The 10537-nt window shown below is 45.2% G+C and overlaps 1 non-coding gene across 1 annotated transcript; it reads right to left on the reverse strand.

The window, feature by feature from the left end:
- Positions 1-10184: 10184 nt before the first annotated feature.
- Positions 10185-10278, reverse strand: TRNAI-UAU. The gene is made up of 2 exons: positions 10241-10278; positions 10185-10220 (listed from the first exon to the last, which is right to left on the reverse strand). It is a non-coding gene; the product is annotated as a tRNA-Ile (tRNA).
- Between the last annotated feature and the right edge of the window lie 259 nt (positions 10279-10537).

The raw sequence follows: 10537 nt of genomic DNA on the forward strand, positions 1-10537 counted from the left end.
AACTGAAGCAGATTGGCCGTCAAAGAATTCATGATCAGGTTCCTTCTTGAGTATTACCTTTATTGGTCTATTGTATACTTATTTAATAATAATAATAATAATAATAATAATAATAATAATAATAATAATAATAATAATAATAATAATAATACCCTGCCCATCAGACTGGATTGCCCCAGCCACTCTAGGCAGCTTCCAGCATATGTAAAAACATAATAAAACACTAAACATTAAAAACTTCCCTATACTGTACAGGGCTGCCGTCAAAACCAGTGGGCTTACTTCTGAACAGAGCTGCATAGGGAAATCTGCTCTGATGTAACCATGGTAAAAAAATGAAATCAAGCAATTTTTATTCCAGATTTGTTGATCCAGAATTCTTTCATGTTTTGCTCTGCCCACCTTCAATACCGATTCCACCCTCAGCCCTGCCTGCAGCTCCCTAAGAGATTCGCCTTTCATTTACCTCTGAGGGAATGTGACCTTTGGTTGCCTGCCCATGATTTAACAAGTAGCTCAAAACACAGGAGCTCTGATTTGGAATTGCCATGTTTTTAGAGAATAAGTGAATATAGTAGAACCTTTCCTGACAAAGAGTATTTTCAAAGCAGTGATAGCTCTCTTTTTTGAGGTCTAATCAACAATTCCAGAAGAATTGTTAGAACTTAACAGATGATCAAAAGAATAACATTAATTGAATGCCTTAACCCACCTTGTTAAACCAAGGAGGCCACACAATGGCATCCTGATCGATGGTGACTTGTACACCTTGGGATCCCCGTTTCTCCACACGCCCAACTTTCCCTTCATGAAGAGAGTTATTGGGAAGAATCACAAAGTTCACAATATCAAAGTCAGCTGCCAGTTGCCCATTCTCATCCAAATAAACTCCGTCCATAGAAGAATTATAAAATTTGACGTTTCTCAGGAAAGGGTGAAGCTAGGACAGAGAAAATCCTGTCATTTATCGAAGTTGGTTCATTTTATTTTCCTTCTTTTTTGTTTGAATAAACTTTATTAGAATTTAAAAGAGAGATACAAAGATTATTACCAAATATCATTTTATCCAAAATGTTAATCAGAGGTCAAAGAGATAAGCAACTACTTTACATTCAGAAAATACCTGAAGGCAGCCCTGTTTAGGGAAGTTTTTAATCTTTGATATTTTGATGTATTTAATATTTGTCGGAAGCTGCCCAGAGTGGCTGGGGGGACCCAGCCAGATGGGCAGGGTACAAATAAAATAATAATAATAATAATAATAATAATAATAATAATAATAATAATAATAATAATGTAGCTAAAAACACAGATCCAGAGAGAGAGAGAGAGAGAGAGAGAGAGAGAGAGAGGAAGGAAGGAAGGAAGGAAGGAAGGAAGGAAGGAAGGAAGGAAGGAAGGAAGGAAGAGAAAGAGGTAGGGTAGATATAAAAAAGGATTAAAAATAGACTCATGCTCTAAGACTCATGGCTGTTGTACATGACTTAATTCATTCCGGAGGTCCGTTCTTTTTTATTATTATTAAAATTTTATTAATTTTTAACAAATAAGCACATTACATAATCGATTAATTTTTTCATCCTTCCCCCCCCCTCCCACTGAGGGAAGCAATCTTCGCAACCCCTCTCTCACAGGAGCAAATACTATAAATTTCAAATTTAACCCTTTAAACAAACAAATAATCATTGCTTTGGTCTGGCCCTCCTATAGGCCAGTCATTATTCCTTTCCTCTTTTTCATTGTATGTTGACTTCCTCAGATCCCCCCCTGTTGATATCACTGTCTATCCTTTTTAACAGTTTTCCAATCATGATCAAATCTATTTTTACCCAATCTCATTATATTTTCTCATTATCTTATTACATATATTCTTATAATCACTCTAAACTCCTCAACTTTTAAAACTCAAACCTCGGCTCCTACGTAATTCTGAAACTTTCTTTAGCCCAAATCAAATTTGCACTTATTATTCTAATTTTAATCGTTTAATTCTTCATTTTTCTCACCCTTCCCTGCCTCCGGTCTCAAAATATTACCTATTTCTTCTTAACATCTTCTCATTACATAAACATCCAAATCCATAAGTCTGAGCCATGTATACAAGAGAAAAAATATAAACATGTCTTTATTAACCCACACCAGCCCTCTCAAGAACAAAAACCCAAAGGTTAGTCTCCATGGCAAGAGCCCAAAAGGTAATTCTTTTCCTCATTTTCTTATCCGTTCTTAACCTGAAACTGTTCTTAACCTGAAGCACCACTTTAGCTAATGGGACCTCCTGCTGCCACTGTGCCGCCAGAGCATAATTTCTGTTCTTATCCTGAAGCAAAGTTCTTAACCTGAAGCGTTATTTCTGGGTTAGCGGAGTCTGTAACCTGAAGCGCATGTAACCCAAGGTACCAGTGTATTGAAATTCAGTTTGTTAGCTTGGGCCCATTTCCAATCTGTTAAGGTAATTTTGATTTCGGTCCCATCACCTCCTGGCAAATAGAAGGGGAAGAAATGGAGGCAGTGAGAGATTTCACTTTCTTGGGTTCCATGATCACTGTAGATGGTGACAGCAGTCACGAAATTAGAAGACTCCTGCTTCTTGGGAGAAAAGCAATGACAAACCTAGACAGCATCTTAAAAAGCAGAGACATCACCTTGCCGACAAAGGTCCGTATAGTTAAAGCTATGGTTTTCCCAGTAGTAATGTACGGAAGTGAGAAGGCTGATCGCCGTAGAATTGATGCTTTTGAATTATGGTGCTGGAGGAGACTCTTGAGAGTCCCATGGACTGCAAGAAGATCAAACCTATCCATTCTCAAAGAAATCAGCCCTGAGTGCTCACTGGAAGGACAGATCCTGAAGTTGAGGCTCCAGTACTTTGGCCACCTCATGAGAAGAGAAGACTCCCTAGAAAAGACCCTGGTGTTGGGAAAGATGGAGGGCACAAGGAGAAGGGGATGACAAAGGATGAGATGGTTGGACGGTGTTCTCGAAGCTACTAACATGAGTTTGGCCAAACTGCGAGAGGCAGTGAAGGATAGGTGTGCCTGGCGTGCTCTGGTCCATGGGGTCACGAAGAGTCGGACACGACTGAATGACTGAACAACAACAACAAAGCATTAGCTACCCCTCCCAGTTTGGTATCATCAGCAAATTTGATGAGCATCCCCTCAATTCCTTCATGCAAGTTGTTTCTCAAGACGTTGAACAACAACGTTGTTCTTGGAGACGACGTTATATAACAATTTCAGAGTGGAACTGATTGTCAGTTCAAGTGGAACCATATACGGCCACGTCACTAGAATAAAAAGGAATACCTGTGATGACTGGATTCTTTCACTTTCCGATCTCTTTCTGCCCATCACCATCCACTTGGCTCTGGGTGAGTCTGCAGCATTTAAGACATGGGCCAGAGCTCGGACAGTGTTGTAAATGCTGTAAGTGTCTTGGAAAAGGCTTCTTTCCAGGACATTTTGAGGGTAGCTCTTCTTCAGGTTCTCCTTCGCAATGCATCGGTTCTGGCCTTTCACAGATAACACATGTTTTGAATATAAGCAATGATACCCATTTTCCCAGATTGTATTCATATCGATATTACCATGATATATAACTGGCAGGTTATCATCATGCTTCAATTTTTTTTTGGTCTGGATAAATAATGATAAATAACCATAGATGTGCTTGTTCCTAAGCATCGTGGGAGATAGGTTGGAGTTGAAGTACGACAAAGCTATTGTGATCCAAATTTTCCCTGTAATCGGAGTCAGGGTTGCACCCACCACATCAACTGTCGTTAATACATCTACCAAAGACAGAGACTCCCCATAGTACAGAAATACATTGATTCTCCTGTCCATGGAAAACAAAATCTTGTGCAGGATCTTGTGAAGCAAATTGGGCATAATGAAATCCTCTCGTGAGATTTTTTGTGAGAAGGCAACACAGACACTGCTCCTTATGAGAGCAGGGGTCAAGGTGCTCAGAAACCTTTCTCCATTGTCCGTGTCTGGAGCAATGAGCCCGATCCACGTCCACCTGAAATGCAGGAGTAGACGAACAATCCCTTGGCTTGGGGGTTCTTCATTTGGGGTCACCCGGTAGATGAAAGGGAATTGTGCTTTGCCCATAGCATGATGAACAGAAATGTAACTTACCTAGTAAGGAAAGGAGAGATTTCTGTTGCTTTCAGGGAAAGCGCTGATAGGATCAATTAACTGGGAATTCTGCTCAGGAAGGGTCATGTCCTGCTCATTTCTCTGTGTGCATAGGGTGCTCCTAAGCAGCTGTTTAATAGACAGTTCACATCTTCCATCTGAGGTCAGTTCTATAGATTTCTTTTCCTGCCTTATATTTATCAGCCTTCAGCTTAAGGTCCTACTGCCTGGACTCATTTCACTTTCTGCTTCTCACCTGAGCAATGCGGAGAAGCTACCTGGTGCATTACATTTATATATGCCATTTTGAACTGTGATGATATCTCATAGAGCAGTTGGTGCTCACAATGGAAAAGGGCTCCATTGGCAATGTGAGAAAGCACCACAGTTTTCTGCGTATTTGGAGCAGCTCTGAAGCAGGGGTCGCAACACTGATAAGAAGAAGAAGAAGAAGAAGAAGAGGAGGAGGAGTTTGGATTTGATATCCTGCTTTATCACTACCCGAAGGAGTCTCAAAATGGATAACATTCTCCTTTCCCTTCCTCCCCCACAACAAACACTCTGTGAGGCGAGTGGGGCTGAGAGACTTCAGAGAAGTGTGACTAGCCCAAGGTCACCCAGCAGCTGCATGTGGAGGAGCGGAGACACGAACCCGGTTCCCCAGATTACGAGTCTACCACGCTTAACCACTACACCACACTGACTCTCATAGGTGATAGGTGATATTGCAAGGGGAAAGTGTAAGTGTGCCATCCCTCCACAGTGGTACCTCGGGTTACAGACGCTTCAGGTTACAGACGCTTCAGGTTACAGACTCCACTAACCCAGAAATAGTACCTCGGGTTAAGAACAGTTCGTTGTCTACTCTCAAGTTAACAAAGCAGTATTCTCAGAGCCACGCAATGTTTTAAAAGTCCCTGCGTGGCCACTGACTTCCTATTGCGTCGGAAAGTCCAATAGCCCAGTACTCTTCAAGCTGCGTTTCTGCAAAACGTCCTTTTCTCCTCTCATCAGCAGAGTAGCTTTTTCAGCGAAGAAACGAAGCCAAACATTAGCGTCTGTGTTTATCTCTTCCCAATAAATCAAAGCGAGGCCATGCTAATAAACAAGATTTATTGACTTTAAAGTTAAAGGCTATCAGCCAGCCTGGAGAAAACACCCCCATCCTGGCAGGAGCTGGAAGAGGACTGAAATAACTGCGTAGTCCGTTACAAATATCACATTGCACAGAGGCACAGTTCCCGGAAGTTGTGCAACGTCTTCTGTGATTGCAGGACGCACAGCAAAGCTTTTAACCCTAAAAAAGCACTCACTCTCACAAGAACTTTGCTTAAGGATGAGAACAGAAATCGTGCTCTGGGGAGGGAAGGGAAGGGAAGGGAAGGGATAGATGCAGCTGGAAGAAGGCAGTAAAGATATAACCTTAATGGATCTGAAGAACTCTTCTCAGAAGATGTACTCCAAAATTATTGGTGCCAGACAGACCCCCTAAAAGGTTGCATTTTTATCATGCCCCATTTCCCCTTGTACTTCCCCACTAAGCTACTAAGCAGTGCGGTTCTCATGAGTGTTCTGTTTATAGAAACATAGAATTGTAAGGGACTCCGAGGGTCATCTAGTCCAACCCCCATGCAATGCAGAAATCTCAACGCACGGTCCCCCATCCAATTTGAAACCATACCGGGCCCTGCTTAGCTTTGCAAATGTGCTAGCAATATTACTGCTGCACCGCTAGGATTGTTTCCCTTCTTAAAAGGGCGCTCCAGTGAACTCTCTTTGTGGGAGTTTTCTTCTCACAGCTGGACAAACCCTTCAGTAAGGGTGGGAGAGCTTCTCTAACCACATGCCTACTATTAACTGGAACAAGGGGCTGTGTGATTTCTCTGGTTGAAAGGGCAGCCCTTACTTCCCCGAACAATTCCTGGCATTTTCTCCAACAAAGCTGTGGTTTCCTGCAGACTGCCTATGCTTTTGTTTTCATACCTGGGGGATTTTGTAAATTCCCAGCGAACTTGAAATTTGGGCAGAGGTGTCCGAATCAAGCCCTTCAATGAAAACCAGGGGCTTACTCTGTCTTCCGCAATTGTAGTTTGGAACATTTGCCCTCCCAGGAGAGAGCAGATCTATCATCGTGTCATAAGTCATTCTTGAATTGAAATAGTTCTCATAGAGGTCGTAGCCCAGGGTGACATTGGGCAAAATCCCAGGATCCTGGTTTATCTCATGAATAGCAATCTGCAAGGACAGGAGATACCAGTAGGAGACATCAGCCCTACCATAAAACAATGCATTATTGTCATGTCATTCTCCATACACTGAAATCATATCAAATCCCTGCTTTCTTAATCTTCAGCCTCTGGATTTTACTCAAAGAATGACACCGCAGCTTTCGCACAGATCTAAGCATGAAGCCAGATCCTGAAGTTGAGGCTCCAGTACTTTGGCCACCTCATGAGAAGAGAAGACTCCCTGGAAAAGACCCTGATGTTGGTAAAGATGGAGGGCACAAGGAGAAGGGGACGACAGAGGATGAGATGGTTGGACAGTGTTCTCGAAGCTACTGGCATGAGTTTGGCCAAACTGCGGGAGGCAGTGGAGGATAGGCGTGCCTGGCGTGCTCTGGTCCATGGGGTCACGAAGAGTCAGACACGACTGAACGACTGAACAACAACAACAAGCATGAAGCAAATCGCCATCACATAATCTGCCATGTGTTTGTAACAAGGCAAACAGCTGCTTGCCACCAAAGCAGAGACAGACAAAAATCATCAAGTTGTAGAGATGGAAGGGACTCCGAGGGTCATCTAGTCCAACCCCCTAAAGTGCAGGGATCTAAACTAAACATCCATGACAGATGGCCGACACATTTGGGCACTTGAGCGCTGTAAAGAAGGAGTACGCAATATTCAAATGTGTTAAGGAAATGTTTGTGGAATGATGGGGCATTGGACAAAATCATAGCAGAGCTTAACAGCATTATTCTGATTACTTTTTAAGTGCTTACCGTATAACCACGTTTTGTGGGGGCATGCTAAAATCGTACGTTGACAGCATAGATTGCACTGTAGATATGAGCCCACTTATGACGTGGTCTCCTGGCTTGTAATAGTTCAGTGCGTCTGGAAAGTCCCTCCTCAGGCTCAATGGGCACTCTGCCTTCAGCATCCCAGAGGCAGCACTGGGTAGCAGCTGAAGGAGGAGCAACAGCAGTAAGAGCATCACTCTGGGTCTGGCAGCTGTCGTGGCCGCTCCCGTCACCGCTCTTAACTTAATAAGCAGCTAATGAGAAGAAGCCCAAAGTCCCCAGTGACATTTCAAAGCAGAGAGACGATATGGGACCTCCACACTGGCAGAGTCCCTGCCTGCCACAAAAGCCCTCAGTGACACATGAGAGATTTAAATACAAACTTGCTGCTTGATGTTAACTCAGGCTGCTCTCCACTCTCCAGGTTTCTGTTATTGGTCTCAAAGGTGATGTTTGGCTGGTTAATCCTTTGGGTATTTGCAGGGAGAAGAGGAATAAATCGCTATGATTCTGATAATTGTGAGGGGAAGCATCACCTCTGCCCTGCCAAGGACCCTCTTGGTGGGGCTGGAGGAGCAGGTGCAGAAGGAAAACATGTTTGCAGGATCTCACCGGTGTCACTCCACCTTCTGAGAAAGTTCAGGGAAGTGGGAAGTGGCCCTGGAAAGTGACCCTTTATTTGAGAACTGACGTCTGATGAGCTGGGATCATGCTGTTCTTTTTGGATAAGCGTCACCACCACTTTTGAATTCATAGTAATAGTAATAATAATAATGATGATGATGATGATTTGTCTGGTTCCCTGTAACCTCTCCTCTCGCAATGAGGCACCTTTGCAAACCAAAGAAACTGTCCTGTGGAACACCCCCCCACCCCACAGCTTGCTACCACCAGGAGTGTTTTTAGCCCCTTGGCTGCCCGGGGCGGGAAGCCACGCGACACGACGCCCCACCCCCGGGGGTGCCGGGCGGCGGCTTTGGGAGACTCCCGAAGCCGCCACCCGACAGCGGCAGCCCTTCGTGCCGCGGCTGCCTGCGTGAGCAGCCGCCGCATGAAGGGGTGCCGGGTGGCGGATTTGGGAGTCTCTGCGGGCTGCAAAGACTCCCGAATCCGCCGCCCGGGCTCCCTTGGCGGAGCGCAAGTCGAGGCAGGGAGAGGGAGAGTCCCTCTCCATGCCCCGGCTCCATAAGCCAGCCAGCAGCGGAGCTCAGCATAGAGGCAAGAGGCGGGCCAGCGAGGAGGGGGTTGCACCCCACCTCGCTGGCCCGCCCCTTGCCTCCATGCCGAGCTCTGATGCTGGAAGGGGGGGGCTATTTTCGGCGCTGCCGGGGCGGAGCCGCAGGGGCGGACAGCGAAAATAGCTGAAAAAGAAAAAAAATTTAAAAGCCCAGGGGGCGGGGCCACCACCCAAAGTGTCACCCCCAGCAGGGGCGCTGCCCGGGGGGCGGGGCGCACCACAAATGATGCTTATTTCATTAGGTGAAAGATGAACATTAGAGTTTGTCCCCTCTCTCTGTAATACCAAGCAGCACACATCCTGAAGGGTCAGATATTTTCTCTCTCAGTTATTTGACTGTCTTATCTCAAATCAAAGCATGGGATGGTTTACATTTGTCTCTGTTAGGCAGGATTACATCTGTTAACATCATGATGATGATGATAATAATAGTAATAGTAATAATAATAATAATAATAATAATAATAATAATAATAATAAATTAATTATACCACACCCATCTGGCTGGGTTTCCCCAGCCACTCTTGGTGGCTTTCAACTGAATATTAAAAAACAATACAGCATCAAACATTAAGAACTTCCCTAAACAGGGCCGCCTTCAGTTGTCTTTTAAAAAGTAAAATAGTTGTTTATTTCCTTGACATCTGCTGGGAGGGCATTCCACAGGGTGGGCACCACTACCGAGAAGGCCCTCTGCCTGGTTCCCTGTAACCTCGCAGCGAGGGAACCGCCAGAAGGCCCTCGGCGATGGACCTCAGTGTCCAGGCTGGATGATGGGGGTGGAGACGCTCCTTCAGGTATACTGGGCTGAGGTCAGCACCAACACTTTGAATTGTGCTCGGAAACGTACTGGGAGCCAATGAAGATCATTCCCCCAAGACTCCTTTCCCTCTTTCAAGTTCTTCCTGTCACTATTTTGGACAAGAAGGTACCAATTATTGTTTAATAACTTTATTTATTTATTTATTTATTTATTTGGCGCCTCCAGTGTGGTGTAGTGGTTAAGAGCGGTAGACTCGTTATCTGGGGAACCGGGTTCGCGTCTCCACTCCTCCACATGCAGCTGCTGGGTGACCTTGGGCTAGTCACACTTCTCTGAAGTCTCTCAGCCCCACTCACGTCACAGAGTGTTTGTTGTGGGGGAGGAAGGGAAAGGAGAATGTTAGCCGCTTTGAGACTCCTTCGGGTAGTGATAAAGCGGGATATGAAATCCAAACTCTTCTTCTTCTTCTTCTCCCTATCTTGTGTACCACTTAATCTCATCTGGGTAGCTGGGGAATACCACATCTTCAGACCTATTTCAATGCTTTCCAGCTTCAGAAACGTCTCCCTCATAATGGCATGGGATGCCATGACCTCCCCAGTCATGGTGGAGGATATTGGAGGAATACCACCAGGTTAAAAGGTAAAGGTAAAGGGACCCCTGACCATCAGGTACAGATGTGTCCAACTCTGGGGTTGCGGCGCTCATCTCGCTCTATAGGCCGAGGGAGCCGGCATTTGTCTGCAGACAGCTTCCGCGTCATGTGGCCACCATGACTAAGCCGCTTCTGGTGAACCAGAGCAGTGCACGGAAATGCCGTTTACCTTCCCGCTGGAGCAGTACCTATTTATCTACTTGCACTTTAACATGCTTTCGAACTGCTAGGTGGGCAGGAGCAGGGACCGAGCAACAGGAGCTCACCCCGTGGCAGGGATTCGAACCGCCGACCTTCTGATCGGCAAGCCCTAGGCTCTGTGGTTTAACCCACAGCGCCACCTGGGTCCCCTAAATTTATGCTCCAGGTGAGGCTCAAACTCACAACCTCGGCATTGCTTTCACAAGTACTGCTTTATAAGTACCGCGCGCTAACCAGTTGCGCCACTGGAGCCGCTGGAGTAACCTGGAGTAACCACCAGGTTACTCACTTAATAATGCCATTCATCAGCACGTGAGCAAGACTTCTGCCCCATTTACCAATAGCACCCTCCTGTTGTGAGGCAAATGGTTTGATAAACCTGTTCCTTGTGCGTACCCTCTCTGTCCTTTCTCCTACCACCCTTCCTATGGCTCCACAGAAATGGTAGGTAGCCGTGTTGGTCTGCCATAGTCAAAACAAATAAAATAGAATAGAATAAATTCCTTCCAGT

This window comes from Lacerta agilis, chromosome 2, assembly GCF_009819535.1.
Source record: "Lacerta agilis isolate rLacAgi1 chromosome 2, rLacAgi1.pri, whole genome shotgun sequence".
Classification (NCBI taxonomy): Eukaryota; Metazoa; Chordata; class Lepidosauria; order Squamata; family Lacertidae; genus Lacerta; species Lacerta agilis.